Source organism: Elephas maximus, chromosome 15 (assembly GCF_024166365.1).
Source record: "Elephas maximus indicus isolate mEleMax1 chromosome 15, mEleMax1 primary haplotype, whole genome shotgun sequence".
NCBI classification, from domain to species: domain Eukaryota; kingdom Metazoa; phylum Chordata; class Mammalia; order Proboscidea; family Elephantidae; genus Elephas; species Elephas maximus.
The window spans coordinates 40069257-40083043 of NC_064833.1; the positions used below are offsets into that span (position 1 = coordinate 40069257).

Below are 13787 nucleotides of genomic sequence, written 5' to 3' on the forward strand. Positions count from 1 at the left end.
GCTGAGTTACCTCTTCTGTTCCTTTCTCTTCCCACACTCAGCCTTCCACTTCCTGCCTCCCCTTCTCAGCTCATGCCTCTCCAGGACTCTCAATTCTGAACTCCAAGCTTGTAAGCTCAGAGCCTCTACTGAATCCTGTTAGCATGAATGCCAAAGGCTTTATACTGACAATGGAGGTTTTACTCATGTTTCTCTACATTCTTTTAGTTAAATACATTTTATGGACTGGGCGTCTGGCTGACTTGCCTCTTAAGGTTAACTTTGAGCATGCGGGAGAAGAAGGGAGTAGCAGGAGTAAGGTAGCCAAGGGCCGATGAGGTCAGATTTGGACAGCCTTGAAGAAGCAGTGTAGTTTCGTTGGCAGTAGGGAGCCATTGAAGGCTTTTGATCAGAAGAGCAGGCACATGTATGCATTTAACAACAAATGGTCCTCCAAGTATGATTATTTCAAGACCCTCTATTTCCCACAAAGGATAAGCCAGTCACAATGCTGTAAAACAAAGATGGCCGTACCCTATAAATCTACATTATTGTTGTTGTATGCTATTGAGGTGATTTTCAGCTTATAGTGACCCCATGTGAGAGTAAAACTGCACCATAGGGTTTTTTAGGCTGTAATCTTTATGGGAGCATCTCTCTAAGCTTTTCTCCCACAGAGCCTCTGAGCGAGTTTGAACTGCTAATCTTTCAGTTAGCAGCCAAGTGCTTAACTGTTGTATGACTAAAAAAAAAAAAAAACCAGGGCTCCTTAAATCTGCATAGTCATGTCATAAATAGCATGGCCTGAGTTACCCTTCTTCCATCTCATGGAATCTAGCATGCATTTACCACGTGTCTGCTGTGAGCACAGCCCTGTGCCCAGCCCTGGTTCTCCACAAGGGTGGTTCTTTAAGCTGTTTTTATTGCTGGTCCTCCTTAAAGTCCCTGATCAGTCATTTCAAAACAGCAAAATTTCCCCGGCTGTTGAGAAGGGTAGAGTGATAATTGCACTGACAACTTTGTTTTACAAACCATTTAGTACAAGGTAGATTTTTACCTGAGTCTCAGTATCTCTGCAGGTTGAAGACAAGAGAGATACTGACAAAGATGGCTGGATTTAGGTCAGTCCTAGTAGGTATCAGCTGACCCACAGTTTACATCATGAAAACTTCAGTGGGATGGTGGCAGCCTCATCCTTAATACCATGTTATTTAATTTGGGAACTCCCAAATTGAGGACCAAGTCACCATCAGCAATGGCTGTTCTTAGTCTGGTGACAGAGGGTGGGCTACTGCTGCCCCACATCTATTTCAGGTTGCGAGAGACATCATTCTTCCAGGCATGACTGTGTGGTTGTCCTGACAACTCCTCTCCACTTAGTGAGAAAGTGGTCTCCTGGGCAGGCCTCAGAAAGGTTCCTGAGAGAAATTCAGGCTCGTTATCAGAGATCCAGGATGTGCAGCAGCCCACAGTCCTAAAAACCTGTGGCGATAAGGGAGAGAAGAAGACAGAAGGGGAAATTGGGAAAGGGAAGGTGCTATTTTTGAAGTCTTGACTGTTACCTCATGACAGCCAGTTCTGTCAGACGCATTTGCCCGTGCTGGCAGTTTCAAGCCCACGCTCTTATCTCGATGAGGTGGAGCTCTCTTTGTTCCGCTAACCAGTAACCAGTTGCTGTTGTCGAGTGGATTCAGACTCATGGTGACCCCATGGGTGTCAGAGTAGAGCTGTGCTTCCTACAGTTTTCAATATCTGATTTTTCAGAAGTAGATCTCCAGGCCTTTCTTTCCAGGTGCCTCTGGGTAGACTCCAATCTCCAGCCTTTTGGTTAGCAACCTGGCGTGTGAACCATTTGCACTATTCAAGGAGACCTTGCTCCCCTAGCACCCTAGTAATCCCTGGAAAACTTCCAGTGCTGTCCACACTTAAATTTCTCTCTCATCATCACATTCACCCCAGTGTGTCACCCTGCCTCCCTTTTGCATTCTCCTCAGCCAGGGTTAGATGTTAAGCTTTACCTTTAGCCTCTTTGGACTTTAGATCTGATGAAGAACCCCCATCAAGGGCCCGCTGGTGACAAGTGAACCTGAAATCATGATCAGAGAATGGGAAACTGGGTCCAGGGCTGTCAACATAGAAACCATTTCTCCAGGAGTGAGGATTGAAGTGCATGTAACCAGCATTGCTGGCAGTGGCCTTGCCTAGTGCCTGCAGCCAGGGAAACCAGCAGGTAAAACAAAGTGCATCCTGCCAGCCAAGGACCTATGGAAGACGAGGTAATAGGGAGAGGGAGATGCTGGAATCAGGAAGAGCCATCAGAGCTTGGCCAAGGAGAGGAGTTTTGAAAGCCTGGTAACCCATTGCTGTTGAGTAGATTCATATGTTGCTACACATTGTGTGGACCGAATTTTGTTCAAAGAAGACCAGAAAAGAAGGGAAAGGGTCAGAAGGACAGAGTAGAACTGCTCCCATAGAGTTTCCAAGGAGCGCCTGGTGGATTTGAACTGCCAACATTTTGTTTAGCAGCCGTAGCACTTAACCACTACACCACCAGGGTTTCTGAAAGCCTGGTAGGTGGAAGCAAATGCAAGATATGAGCTGTTAGTGATTTCACATTGAAGACTCAGCCTCCCAGTATTAACTTTCATTTGTGAATTCTTTGCATTGACAAGACTGAGGCTCTTGTAATGCCTCAGTGATGGAAGACAGGGAAGCACAGCTGCCTGGGCCTTTTTCCCAGACACACCCAGCTGCCAGTTTCCACTTGCCCTCCTGTCCAGTGTTTTCCAGGAATGCTAAGAAGCAGTTGGATCTAACAATGCCCTCAGAAGAACTTGCTCCTTTTTGTTGAAATGAACCAAAAATATATATATATAATATATATATATATATATGTAGCTGGAATAGAAATAGATCTTTAAGCAACACATAAATTAGATTATTCCGCTCGTTCTTGTTTAGTCAAGGCTTGCTGTGGGGCCCTGACTTAGGGCCCCATGCTCTAAAGAGAACCAGAGGCTCAGCATAGAGGGCACTGGAACATTCTCAAGCTGAACAAAAAGATCACAGAAGTTCTCAGATCTCTCTAACTTGAGGATTAGGACAAATATCCATCGTGGAAACTTAATATCAGGGGAGACCAAGGAAACTGAGGTCAGAGGGGTTAAGTGACTTGTATAAGATCACTTATTTATTTGTTCAAGAGATATTTACTGATCCCAGGCATTAGGAGAAATGTTAAAATAGTGTTATAAAGAAAAGTGCTTTAAGATTCACCAGACCAGGTCTGCTCCAGTCATGTGGAGTGGCAAGCAAAGGAGCCTTTTCAAACCCACATCAAGCTGGGAAGCATCTGAAGCTCCCCTTGAGGGATGTGGAAGTACAAGGTCTTGACTCAGCCTTAGGCCCTAAGTGCAGCCTCTGTTGTGCCCCCTCCTAGATTTCTACGGAACCCAGCCTCCCCTCTACATCCTTCTATGTGTCCCTAGTCCTTACTGGACTTTGGTCTAAGATTGCTGAGCATGCCGAAGTTCGCCACCTCCTCTCTTCCCAGAAGAGCATTTTTCTGGCTAACCATGCATGTAGTTGTCCCTGACTTTATCTTCCTCCTGTCTACCCCATCTCCAAAGCTGGACTCTTTTTTTTTTTTTTTGTACCTACAGCCACTGACTGGATTCTAGGTTCCTGTTCCATTTGCATTGACTTCCCTGGAACTACACCCTACCATATCCAGAGCATCCTCTGCTATTCCTGCCTATCAGCTTGGAGCCTGGACGCACGTGCCTGTGGCGGTGATCTGAGGTTACCGTACCCCACTGACATGGGGATAAGGGCTTGCTTGGATGCCCATCCCTTAGCCAGGATGGTCTTTTGCCCCTAGCCCTAGCCCTGTGCATGAGTTTAGTCCCCACTTTCTGCCAGCCTACCACTACAGTCTGAAAGTACAGCAGGAACTCTGTGGACACAGAGCCTTTCCCAAGCCCTTCAGCCATGGCACTGTTTCTACTTGGCATTGTTTTCTAGGTGTATATAAACTCATCTTACTCTTTCTTTTGGAACAAGCAAATCTTTCTTGAGCACTCCCAATAGTTTCTGTAGACAACATGGTTACCATCGTTACTTCTTGATTTTTTTTTTGTTTTAGGCATTATCTCTTGAGTTCTCACTATTGAAGATGAGTTAACTCTTCTTCTATCACCCTCAACATGACTACAAATGGGTAACCTTCCATCTCTTGATCCTCTGAATATAATTATTTTATACATTTGGTTAGATGTATCAATATTCATTATTTACATTATTGAGATTATGTAAATACTGTTCATAGCTAAGCCACATAGGAGATTACGTTTACATATCTTTTTCTACATAGCATTTTATTTTCCCTAGTGTTCCTAATTGTCTTATTTTTTTCATTTGCTGGCTTTGTATGTACTTTTCCCTAATGAAACCATAAACCCTTCCTCAGTTGTGTAAATCTTTTCCAAACACATTGCCTATTCTATGAATTTATTTTCTCAGAGAACTTCCTCTAGGAGATTTCTGGTCTGATTCCATTAAGACTGGACTGGTTACTTTCTATGCTTGCTGCATAGCTACTCTTTTGGGATTTGCCTTCACCATTATCCTGGGGATTTTCCTTTTATTCTCTTTCTTATGTTAGGTGCACTCTGTACTAGGGCGAATGTTTTTCTTATAAGGTTCTAGTAACACCTGAAGTCCTTTAACTTCAGGTGGAGGAGAGGGAATCAGCATCAGAATCAGCACAAAGCTGATTGCCCTGAGGTGGAGGTCAGACAAACTTTCACTCTCCTTTTTACCATTCTGACACCAGCTGTCTTCCCCATGGCACTCTCTACCTTTCTAGGGAGAGGGACTGCAGTGACATAGCAAAGACTGTGAATAAAGGAAGGGTGAAGTTATTGGGAGCAGTAATCTACACCTTCTTCCCTCTTAGGCATAATTATTTATGTTCTTACATATGCAAAATATACTCACTTTCTCTGTAAAACGGTCCCAAAGTCATATCTAACTGTAGCATTAGGCTCAAAATTCAGGATCTCGTTATCTATGTCAGGTCCAAATGTGGCTTCTCTTGACCCATGAACTGAAAAGGCAATTTATTTGCCCTTCCCGTACCCAACATACAAAGGGGCAAATGGGGCAGGGTAACTATGGTAGATAACTCCTTTTGAAAAGAAGGATGGGTAGTTCAAATGTTGCCTAAGCACAGAAAATATATGTTAATTTGAGAATCTTTTAGTGGTAGGAGAAGCTTGAGATGAGAAACAATTTTTCTTTCCAATCCAGCTAGTCCCAGGAATTCTGAGTTCTCTCTATTCCTGCTCAATTGTGTTAACAAATCCAGTTCTTTTCTGAGTTTATCTCTTTCTTGTAGTACCTTATCAACAACAACTAGCAGGATCTAGCTCATGCTGTCAACATTCCACCTAGGAAACCTTGCCGAAGGCTTTGAGTTCATTAGGTGTATTTTCTATCTTCCAGATTTTTGAAGGTAACAATTTTACCAAACGTTTTTCCATTAAAAAACATGAGTTGCCATTTTTCCAGCCTCCTATATTATTCCCATCAAAATAGTTTCTTTGCCATCCGTGACCTGTTACTAAAGCAAATATCATATTCTTTAGTTTTATATGACAGTATTCCACTTCTAGGTAATAACTATTTCCATCTCAGCCAATTATTCTATGGAACAAATAACCACAAAATACCAGTGGTATATTATAGCTTATTGGTTCTTTTTTCACCCGTGTGGCTGTAGGTCAACTAGGCTTGGTCGGGATTAAATCGAGACTATATGTTTAGATCAGGTCTATCCTGTATGTCTCTCATTCTTCTTGTAACAGCAGGCTACTGAGGGTATAAGTCTTCTCACAGCTATGTCAGAACTGCAAGAGGGGCAAGTGGAAGCACAAGACGTCTTTTAAGGCCTAAGCTCAGAACTTATTCACTTTTACTTCTGTACATATTCCATTGACCATTTAAGCCTCATAGGCAAACACAACTTCAAGTGAGGCAGAGACATATGTTCCACTGCTAGTGGGAACAACTACAAAATCACATGGCAGAGAAAAGGTGAAGAGTTTGGAGCATAACGCAATCTATTACAGTTATACTGGCTCAAAGGAAGGAGATCTGGGGGTCTGTCTCTTAAGAAGACTTTCAAGTGATATTCTTGCTTTTAGCCCCAACATTAACTGCTACTTCCAGAAATACTTGGTGCTGCCAATTCCTGAGCCATTTGGGGGTTATGCAGTGTAAACCTGGTTGCTTCTTAACTTTCTCCACTACTGCCTTAAAATTCAATATTTTCAGGTTTATTGAGTCAGTTAGCATTTGTCCATTCCTTTCCAGCTTCCCAAATATTGTTGCTTTTGTCTCTTTTCTTATTTTCTTTGTCCTTGTAGGTTTATGCCTGTAATAAAATCTCTTTACTGTCATTTTAATAGGGTTTGGGAAGAGAGCAAGGCTAAATGCATGTTTTCAATCCATCATTGTTCCCCACCTGGGTCTTTCTTCATGTTTTCAATCCATCATTGTTCCCCACCTGGCTCTTCCTTGACACCTTAATGATCAGCCTTCTTTCCCTCTTCAGCTACTTTGGCTTTAATTATGTGCTGCTCAGGCCCCTTGTTGCCTGGAGACATCCAAGTAGATGAACTTTGATGAAGTGCCTGTGAGGTGATGATTCACCTTTCAGTATGGATGGCCATTGGAACACAATGTCAGCTTCTGAATAAACACAAATAAATATGAAGAAATCATCAACTCCATATCACCTAATAATGGCAACGACATCACAATTTTTAAATGGGGAAACTGAGGCCCAGAGAAGTTAAGTAGGAGAGTCAGGATCTAACCACAGGCAGCCTAGCTCCAGAGTCTTTAAGGTAACTGCTGCACTGTACTCTAGGTGTTGTAGAATAGCCTCCATGGATACTTCTCATTCAATATGGCCCTTCCTTTCTAGGCTCTTCTTACTCTGGTGGTCCATTAAATGTTAATGTTCTCCAGAGTTTTCTCCCAGGCTCTAGTCTCTTCTCCCTTAACACCCTCTCCCAGAATAATCTCCCCATAGCCATAGTTTTAATTAATATCTGTATGATATGCTAGTAACTTCCAAACCTGTGTCCAATCCACATTTCTTTCTTGGTGCCAAGAAGGGTTCAATCAACTGATTACTAAGTGTCTTCACTTTGATAGCTTGAAATCATCTCCAACTCCTCAGACCATAAGTTTTACTCAACAGTTTTACTTTTGTCCACTAAAGCCGTTCCTTCTCAGTCTGGCCGTACCTTTCACCTAAGTGGGCAGGTGAGAAGCATGGATCATCCTTGAGTCTCCTTTTCACTCACCTCCCATATCCATTCAGTCTATCACTAAGTCCTGTTGATGTAGCCTGCAAAAGAGCTCAGCAATGTCTATGTCTTTTTATCTTCGGCCAATCCCCTAGATCAGGCCAGCATCATCTCTTATTTAGATTATTGCAACAACTTCCCTGAAACAGTCTCCTTGCCTCCAGTCTTGCAATGCTCTGGTCCTTATCTCACATTACAACCAATATGATCTTTCCAAGACATAAACCTAATCATGTTTTTCTGCTGAGAACTCTTCCAGGGAGTCCTAATAATCATAAGATAAAGGCCAACTCCTTATCTTGGTGTCCAGACTGATCATGACTTGACCAAATCCTGCTGCTTCAGACTCACTTCCCATCTCTTTTTTTAAATATCCTTTTCTACAGGCATAAGGAACTTCTTTCAGCCTTTCTATGCACTTCTCTCTCATCTCAGGACTTTTGCACTTGAAGCTGTTGCTTTTTGCACAGAATAGTCTCAGTCCCTCACTTTCTATGCCCTCTGCCCTCTACCTACTCATCCTTCAATTATTAGCTTAAAGTGAGAACTTTTGGGGGGGAGACATCCTTTAACTTTCCTAGTCTTTATTAAGTGCCTTGTGTGTACCCTCTCTGGCACTTTCTATAATTTATCACAATTGCTTGTCTAATTGTCTGTCTCTCTGACTATACTGTAAACCCTTTATGGACAGGAACCATGTAGTTCTAGCCCATTACTGTATCACCTGAGACTAGTACAATGCCTGGCACATAGTAGTAATGCAATAATTATTCACTGGATATCAAATGAATGTTTTATAAAAACTTTAATGATTATAAATTGCCCCATACTCAAAATAAGGCCCCCAGAGTTCAATACTCTTTTGTCCCTAATGGATCTGAAGCAAAAAGTTAAACTGAAGACATAGCTTTGCTATTTGTTATTTAAAACATTGGGGCATAAAAGAAAATAAGACGAAGACTCTCGTCCTCTTTTCCAGAAATTTTGATGTTTTTTTTTACTAACTTAGATCACTTGTACTCTTGGAGAAGAGATGAAGTGATGGGAAGACAACAGAGGGTGAGGTAGAAGAGGCACTGGAGGGCGTTTCCAAATGTTCTGTGCCCTCAGAAAAAGGGGAATTATGAGAACCGTTTCAAATTGAACAAAGGAAGAGACTGGCACGTACTTGGACTCACTCCATGCCTTTTCAAACACTAAATACTCCTCTGGCGGAAGACTGATTTGATGGGGATGAAGGAAGCCTGTGAAGCAGGGATCGAGGGTGGCATCTGTACTAACAGTAAGCATCATAAAACTTCTTGTTCTCCATGTAATATATTTATCAAAAGCAACATCGTCTGTTTGCAATAACAGACGATGCACTGTTGGAGGTGAAATGGCTTCACAATATCAGCACAAGGCTTTTTACTTAAACATGCCTACTTCACTCTGTTCTTCATACTCACTATAGTTTGATTTCCTTTGTAGCAGGCTCTCCATCCATAAAACAGTCATTAAACAGAGTTGATGTTCTAAATGAGACCTCCTATTATTCTGTAAGGAGCCCTGGTGGTGCAACGGTTAAAAGCTCAGCTGCTAACCAAAAGGTCAGCGGTTTGAACCTACCAGTGGCTTTGAGGGAGAAAAACCTGGCAATCTGCTTCTATCAAGATTCAAGACTACAGTCTGGGAAGCTCTATGGGGCAGTTCTACTCTGTCCTATAGGGTCAGTATGAGTTGGAATTGACTCGATGGCACACAACAATAATTTTTCTCTTAATTCCTTTAGTTTTCCTTTGAATCATTTGTCATGGTTTATAAGGTTATTTGCATGATTATTTAGTATCTGCCTGTTCCCTACTTCAACCTCCCTCTACCTTCTTCCCCACCCCACACCACTGTAAGGTCCATGAGGGCAGAACTGTATCAAAAAGGGGTTGTGGGCAGCAGACTTCTCAGAGGGAACAGCCTGACTGGGACTGTCCTTGCATGGGTTGTCCAGTACATTGTCACCACTACTCTTAACCCAGTGGTGACCATCTTCCCATGTGAAGGATAATAATGTCAATGTTAGGCTGCTGGGAGGAACTGACTAAAGCTCACTGTTAGAGTGTACTAGTACAGGAAAGTTGCCCCCATCAATTTGATTCACCTAATGTACTTGGCTTTGGTGTCTCTTCTTACATGATGTATCCTCAGCTCCTTCCCCTAATCTGGGATTAGTTGGGACAGCTGCCATGACCTAGATGGTGTGCTCAGAGTCTGGCTCATGAGTTGATGTTGCTTTGCTTCTAATCAGAATAACCATACTCATTTGTCTTCATAAAGAATAAATGACTCTGTCAATGAGGTTCCTGATAAAAGAAACAGGGCATGATGGTTTTTACTCATAACTGGCTCTGCAAAAGCTCCTGCAAATGGGAAATGAGTGTTTTCTGGCAGTTTGGATTATGTTGAAAGTTGAAGCTGTGAAAATAACAGCAACTGGCTATTGGGTGATGTTCTAGGATGGCACCCTTGATTGGGGCAGGGAGGCTGTTCTCTTTGAGTGCCCATTTGTCCCTGAGTGTGGGCTCTCTTCCTGCCACCTCCTTGAAGAACAGAGCCAGTGGACAACCTCAGAATATTTGTTCTCCATTGTATCCCTACAGATAAAAGGGCCAGGGATTCAGTAGATATTCTGGGGAGACAGATGACTCATTCAGGTGATGACAAACTTAATTCCCTCATGACTTGAGGTGTTGGTGTAAAAAAAAAAAAAATGCTTTGACACTTATTGTTTTGGATTTTCATTATACACAAGGAAATATATCTTTTTCTAACTTGAAAGTGTTTGGCCTGTGCTGGTGATACATTAATGACTGTAAAAGAATTGATACTAAACAATGATTTATTTCAGAAACTGATGAAGTTAAGCCTGAGATGTGCTTTCATTCAACGTTCTTTGTTAACTTGTCATCGCTACACCCTCATAAACATCTTTGCAGGTGCTTACACGTGACAAGCATGCCGCCAAATACCCATTATGAGCCCTTGTTTGTCATATTAGTTGGAAGGATGCAGATGTTATTTTTTGGAATCTGGTTCATAAGTTTGTATTGTTATAATCATAAATACTAGTTTATATAGATAGTGATTGAGTGACCAATTGAATTTCTGATAAAAGAGAAGCATGGACTACTTTTGGGGTTTAATATGTATTGTAACCTAGAGTACAGAGGAAAATTTATTCAGGAGAATTTCTCTGTTACATTTTTTGTTATTTGAGATTAGATTAAAATCTTAAATGCTTAGGTCTTGTTCCTTGGCATAAAGTTCGTGTATTAGTCAGGATTCTGTAGAAAAATGGAACCAATATATATATTCTGGGTATATAAGTATATATATATAGAGAGAGACAGACAGAGACAGAGAAATTTATTTTAAGGAACTTATGATCATGGGGCTGACAAGTCCGAAATCCTTGGGTAAGGCAACCAGCTGGAAACTCTGATGGGATTTCTATTTTACAGTCTTAAGGCAGAATTCCTTCTTCTCCTGGAAACCTCAGGGCTTTGCTCTTAAAGCCTTCAATTGCTTGGATCAGACCCATGCATTCACATTATGGAGGGTAATTACTTAAAGTTAACTGATTGTAAATGTGAATCACATCTATAAAATACCTTCACAGCAACATCTAAACTAGCTTTTGACCAAACAATTGGGTACTATAGCCTAGCCAAGTTGACACATAAAATTAGCCATCACAGTTGGTATTTCCTCTCTTTTCAAACATTCTTAATTTTATCTTAAAACATTCTATACTTTTGGTGGTGGGTTTTGTTAACTCAAGGTCCTGTTCAGAAGCAACTAAATCATCCTCATGTGTTCCCCTCTGCAGCAGGAGCAGATTTGGCTGTTCTGTGTGACGTGCCTTTAATTTAGAAACTGTTCTGCTTTGGTCTGTGTTTTTCATTCAGCAGCTGACCAGTTAACGTTCTGTGCAGTTTATCCAATATGTTGTGATGCTTTAAAATGAACTGTGTCCAAACCTAGAGCTTGTCTCATTCTAGTTTTGGATTGTCTGTTGGCTTAACAGCTGTGTTCATTGTACCATGTTTGCCCACTGGGTTTTCCAAACCAGCTGTGCCTGCTGCTGTTTGCATAGGCTCAGTGGGCAAAATAAAGCCTGTCGCTCTGAAGGTTAGGCAGATGCTGGGGCTCTATCCAGATTAAAATATCCAGTGCTAAAAATAATTATATTTTAACTGTTATTGTCATCATTTGCTGGGAACGGGTTGAGGTCATCTAAAATGGACGACTCTTTTGCTTGCACTCACATTTTCTCTGATGGATGATGGATTACTAATCATTAAATATCTCCACAAAAGGGTTCATTTCACAGCGTTTCTAGTCTATGGTCAGGAACTTCTCCTTGATATCCAGCTCAGTCTCTTCCTATTGCTACCTAAGGGAACCAATTTTCCTTGGATCTTGGCCTCAATAATTACTTTTCTAAAAATATTTGAGATTCATTTTAACATGCCACATTCAGAACATTCTTTGTTACTCCTCCTCTTGAAGTTGCAAATGGAACAAACTCTGTTGTGCTCAGGATGTGAATAAGTGTTCAAAGAAGCACAGCTTCAACCCTGAAAAGAATATTAAGTGAGAAAAAGTAGCAATAAACACATGCAAACTGCCACTCTCCTAAAATACTCATCTTAAGCATTAAGTCAGCTCTCAGAGAATCTGGTCTGCCTTTTGTGAGGTGATGGGGAAAGCAGCCACTGGCTTTGAGATAGACTGACCAAAGATAACATCAAAGGAGCCCTCATGGCACCGTGGTTAGGCACTTGGCTGTTAACTGAAAGATTTGTGGTTTGAACCCACCAGCCACTCCGAGGGAGGAAGATACAGCAGTCTGCTTCCATAAAAACGACAGCCTTGGAATCCTTATGGGACAGTTCTGTTCTGTCTTATAGGTTACCATGAGTTGGAATTAACTAGGCGGCAATGGCCTTTTTTTTTTTTTTTTTGGATTTTAGAATCAAGTCAAAGGAGCTCTGGTGGTGCAATGGTTAGGTGCTTGTCTGCTAACTGGAAGGTCGGTGTTTTGAATCTACCAGCCACCCCACAGGAGAAAAGACCTGGCGTCTGCTCCTCTAAAGATTACAGCCTAGGAAACCCTACGGGGAAGTTCTACTTGTAGGGTCACTATGAGTTAGAGTTGATTAGACGGCATACAACAACAAGATCATATCAAAGAGTCCTGGTAGTACATCAGTTAAGTGCTTGGGTGCTATGTACATGGTGGCCAAAAAAAGAAAAAAGCAAATGAAACAATATCCAGATGCTTTCCAAAACTAACTACGTAAATCTGGGCATCATGTTTTTGTTTATCTGTCTACCAGTTCCCCCAGTAGATTCTAACGTGTGGCCAAGGTTGAGAACCACTGGTCTAGAGTAGGTTTATGTTAAAAATCTACATCATATAGTGTTTAGGGCTCAAATTACTGTACAGTCAGCTAAAATCCCAAGTCTCTTCCACATGATCTGCTGCAGAACTTTTGCCATCTGCAGATGTGATTAACAATGGCTTCTGTCTTCTCATACATGATAAGCTGTTAAATGAACCTAACCAAGGAGTGCTGTAACACTGTAATAGAGACTTTATCCAGGAACCCAGTACTCTTTGGGCCCTGCCTTTTAACAGCCAGGAATTATTTCATTTCTTCATTCATTTCGCAAATATTTAATGATTGCCTACTATAAGCTAGTCTCTGCATCAGTTAATACCAAAAACCAAACTTGTTGCCATTGAATCGATTCTGACTCCTAACAACCCTACAGCACAGAGAAGAACTGCCTCATAGGGTTTCTGAGAAGCAGCTGGTAGAGTCAAATTGTCGACCTTTTGATTTACAGCCAAGTTCTTAACCACTACACCACCAGAGCTCCGCATCAGTCAATGGAGGGATGCAAATAAGGTGGTCAAGTCAGGCATGGTTCCTGCCTTCATGAAGTTAACATTCTTGTGAGGAGATAAATAATAGACAGGTAAATGCATCAGAAAAAGAATTAGATATATGGTGAGTGTGATACAGGGAAACAAAATGCTATAATAGAGAATGTGGGGAAGGGCAGCTGGAGATGTGGTCCCACAACCGTGGATGAGCCCAAAGTCCTCAGTTGTCCACAGGACATAATGAAAGGCTTAGACAAGATGTTTCTGAAATCCAGAGACACCGAATCTGACATATTCTCCTGCCCTAGCTATGATTTGGCACAACTTGCTCTTGATGAACCCGTACTGCTTCTCTCAGAGGAGCTGTGGTGGTGCAATGGTTAAGCACTCAGCTGATAAACAAAAGGATGATGGTTTGAACTCACCCAGCAGCTCCATGGGAGAAAGACCTGGCTATCTGCTTCTGTAAAGATTAAAAGCCAAGAAAACCCTATAAGGCA

At 41.7% G+C, this 13787-nt stretch overlaps 1 protein-coding gene across 7 annotated transcripts in view; it reads left to right on the forward strand.

The window, feature by feature from the left end:
- NCALD (neurocalcin delta) overlaps positions 1-13787 on the forward strand; it is a 449176-nt gene that overhangs the window by 199509 nt on the left and 235880 nt on the right. Inside the window, exon 1 of one of the 7 annotated variants that reach the window (XM_049853827.1) lies at positions 8368-8640. The exons of the other annotated variants lie outside the window; for them this stretch is intronic. The gene's annotated coding sequence lies outside the window, so the exon portion shown is untranslated. Of the gene's footprint in view, positions 1-8367; positions 8641-13787 lie in introns of those variants that run through there. 7 annotated transcript variants of the gene reach the window in all.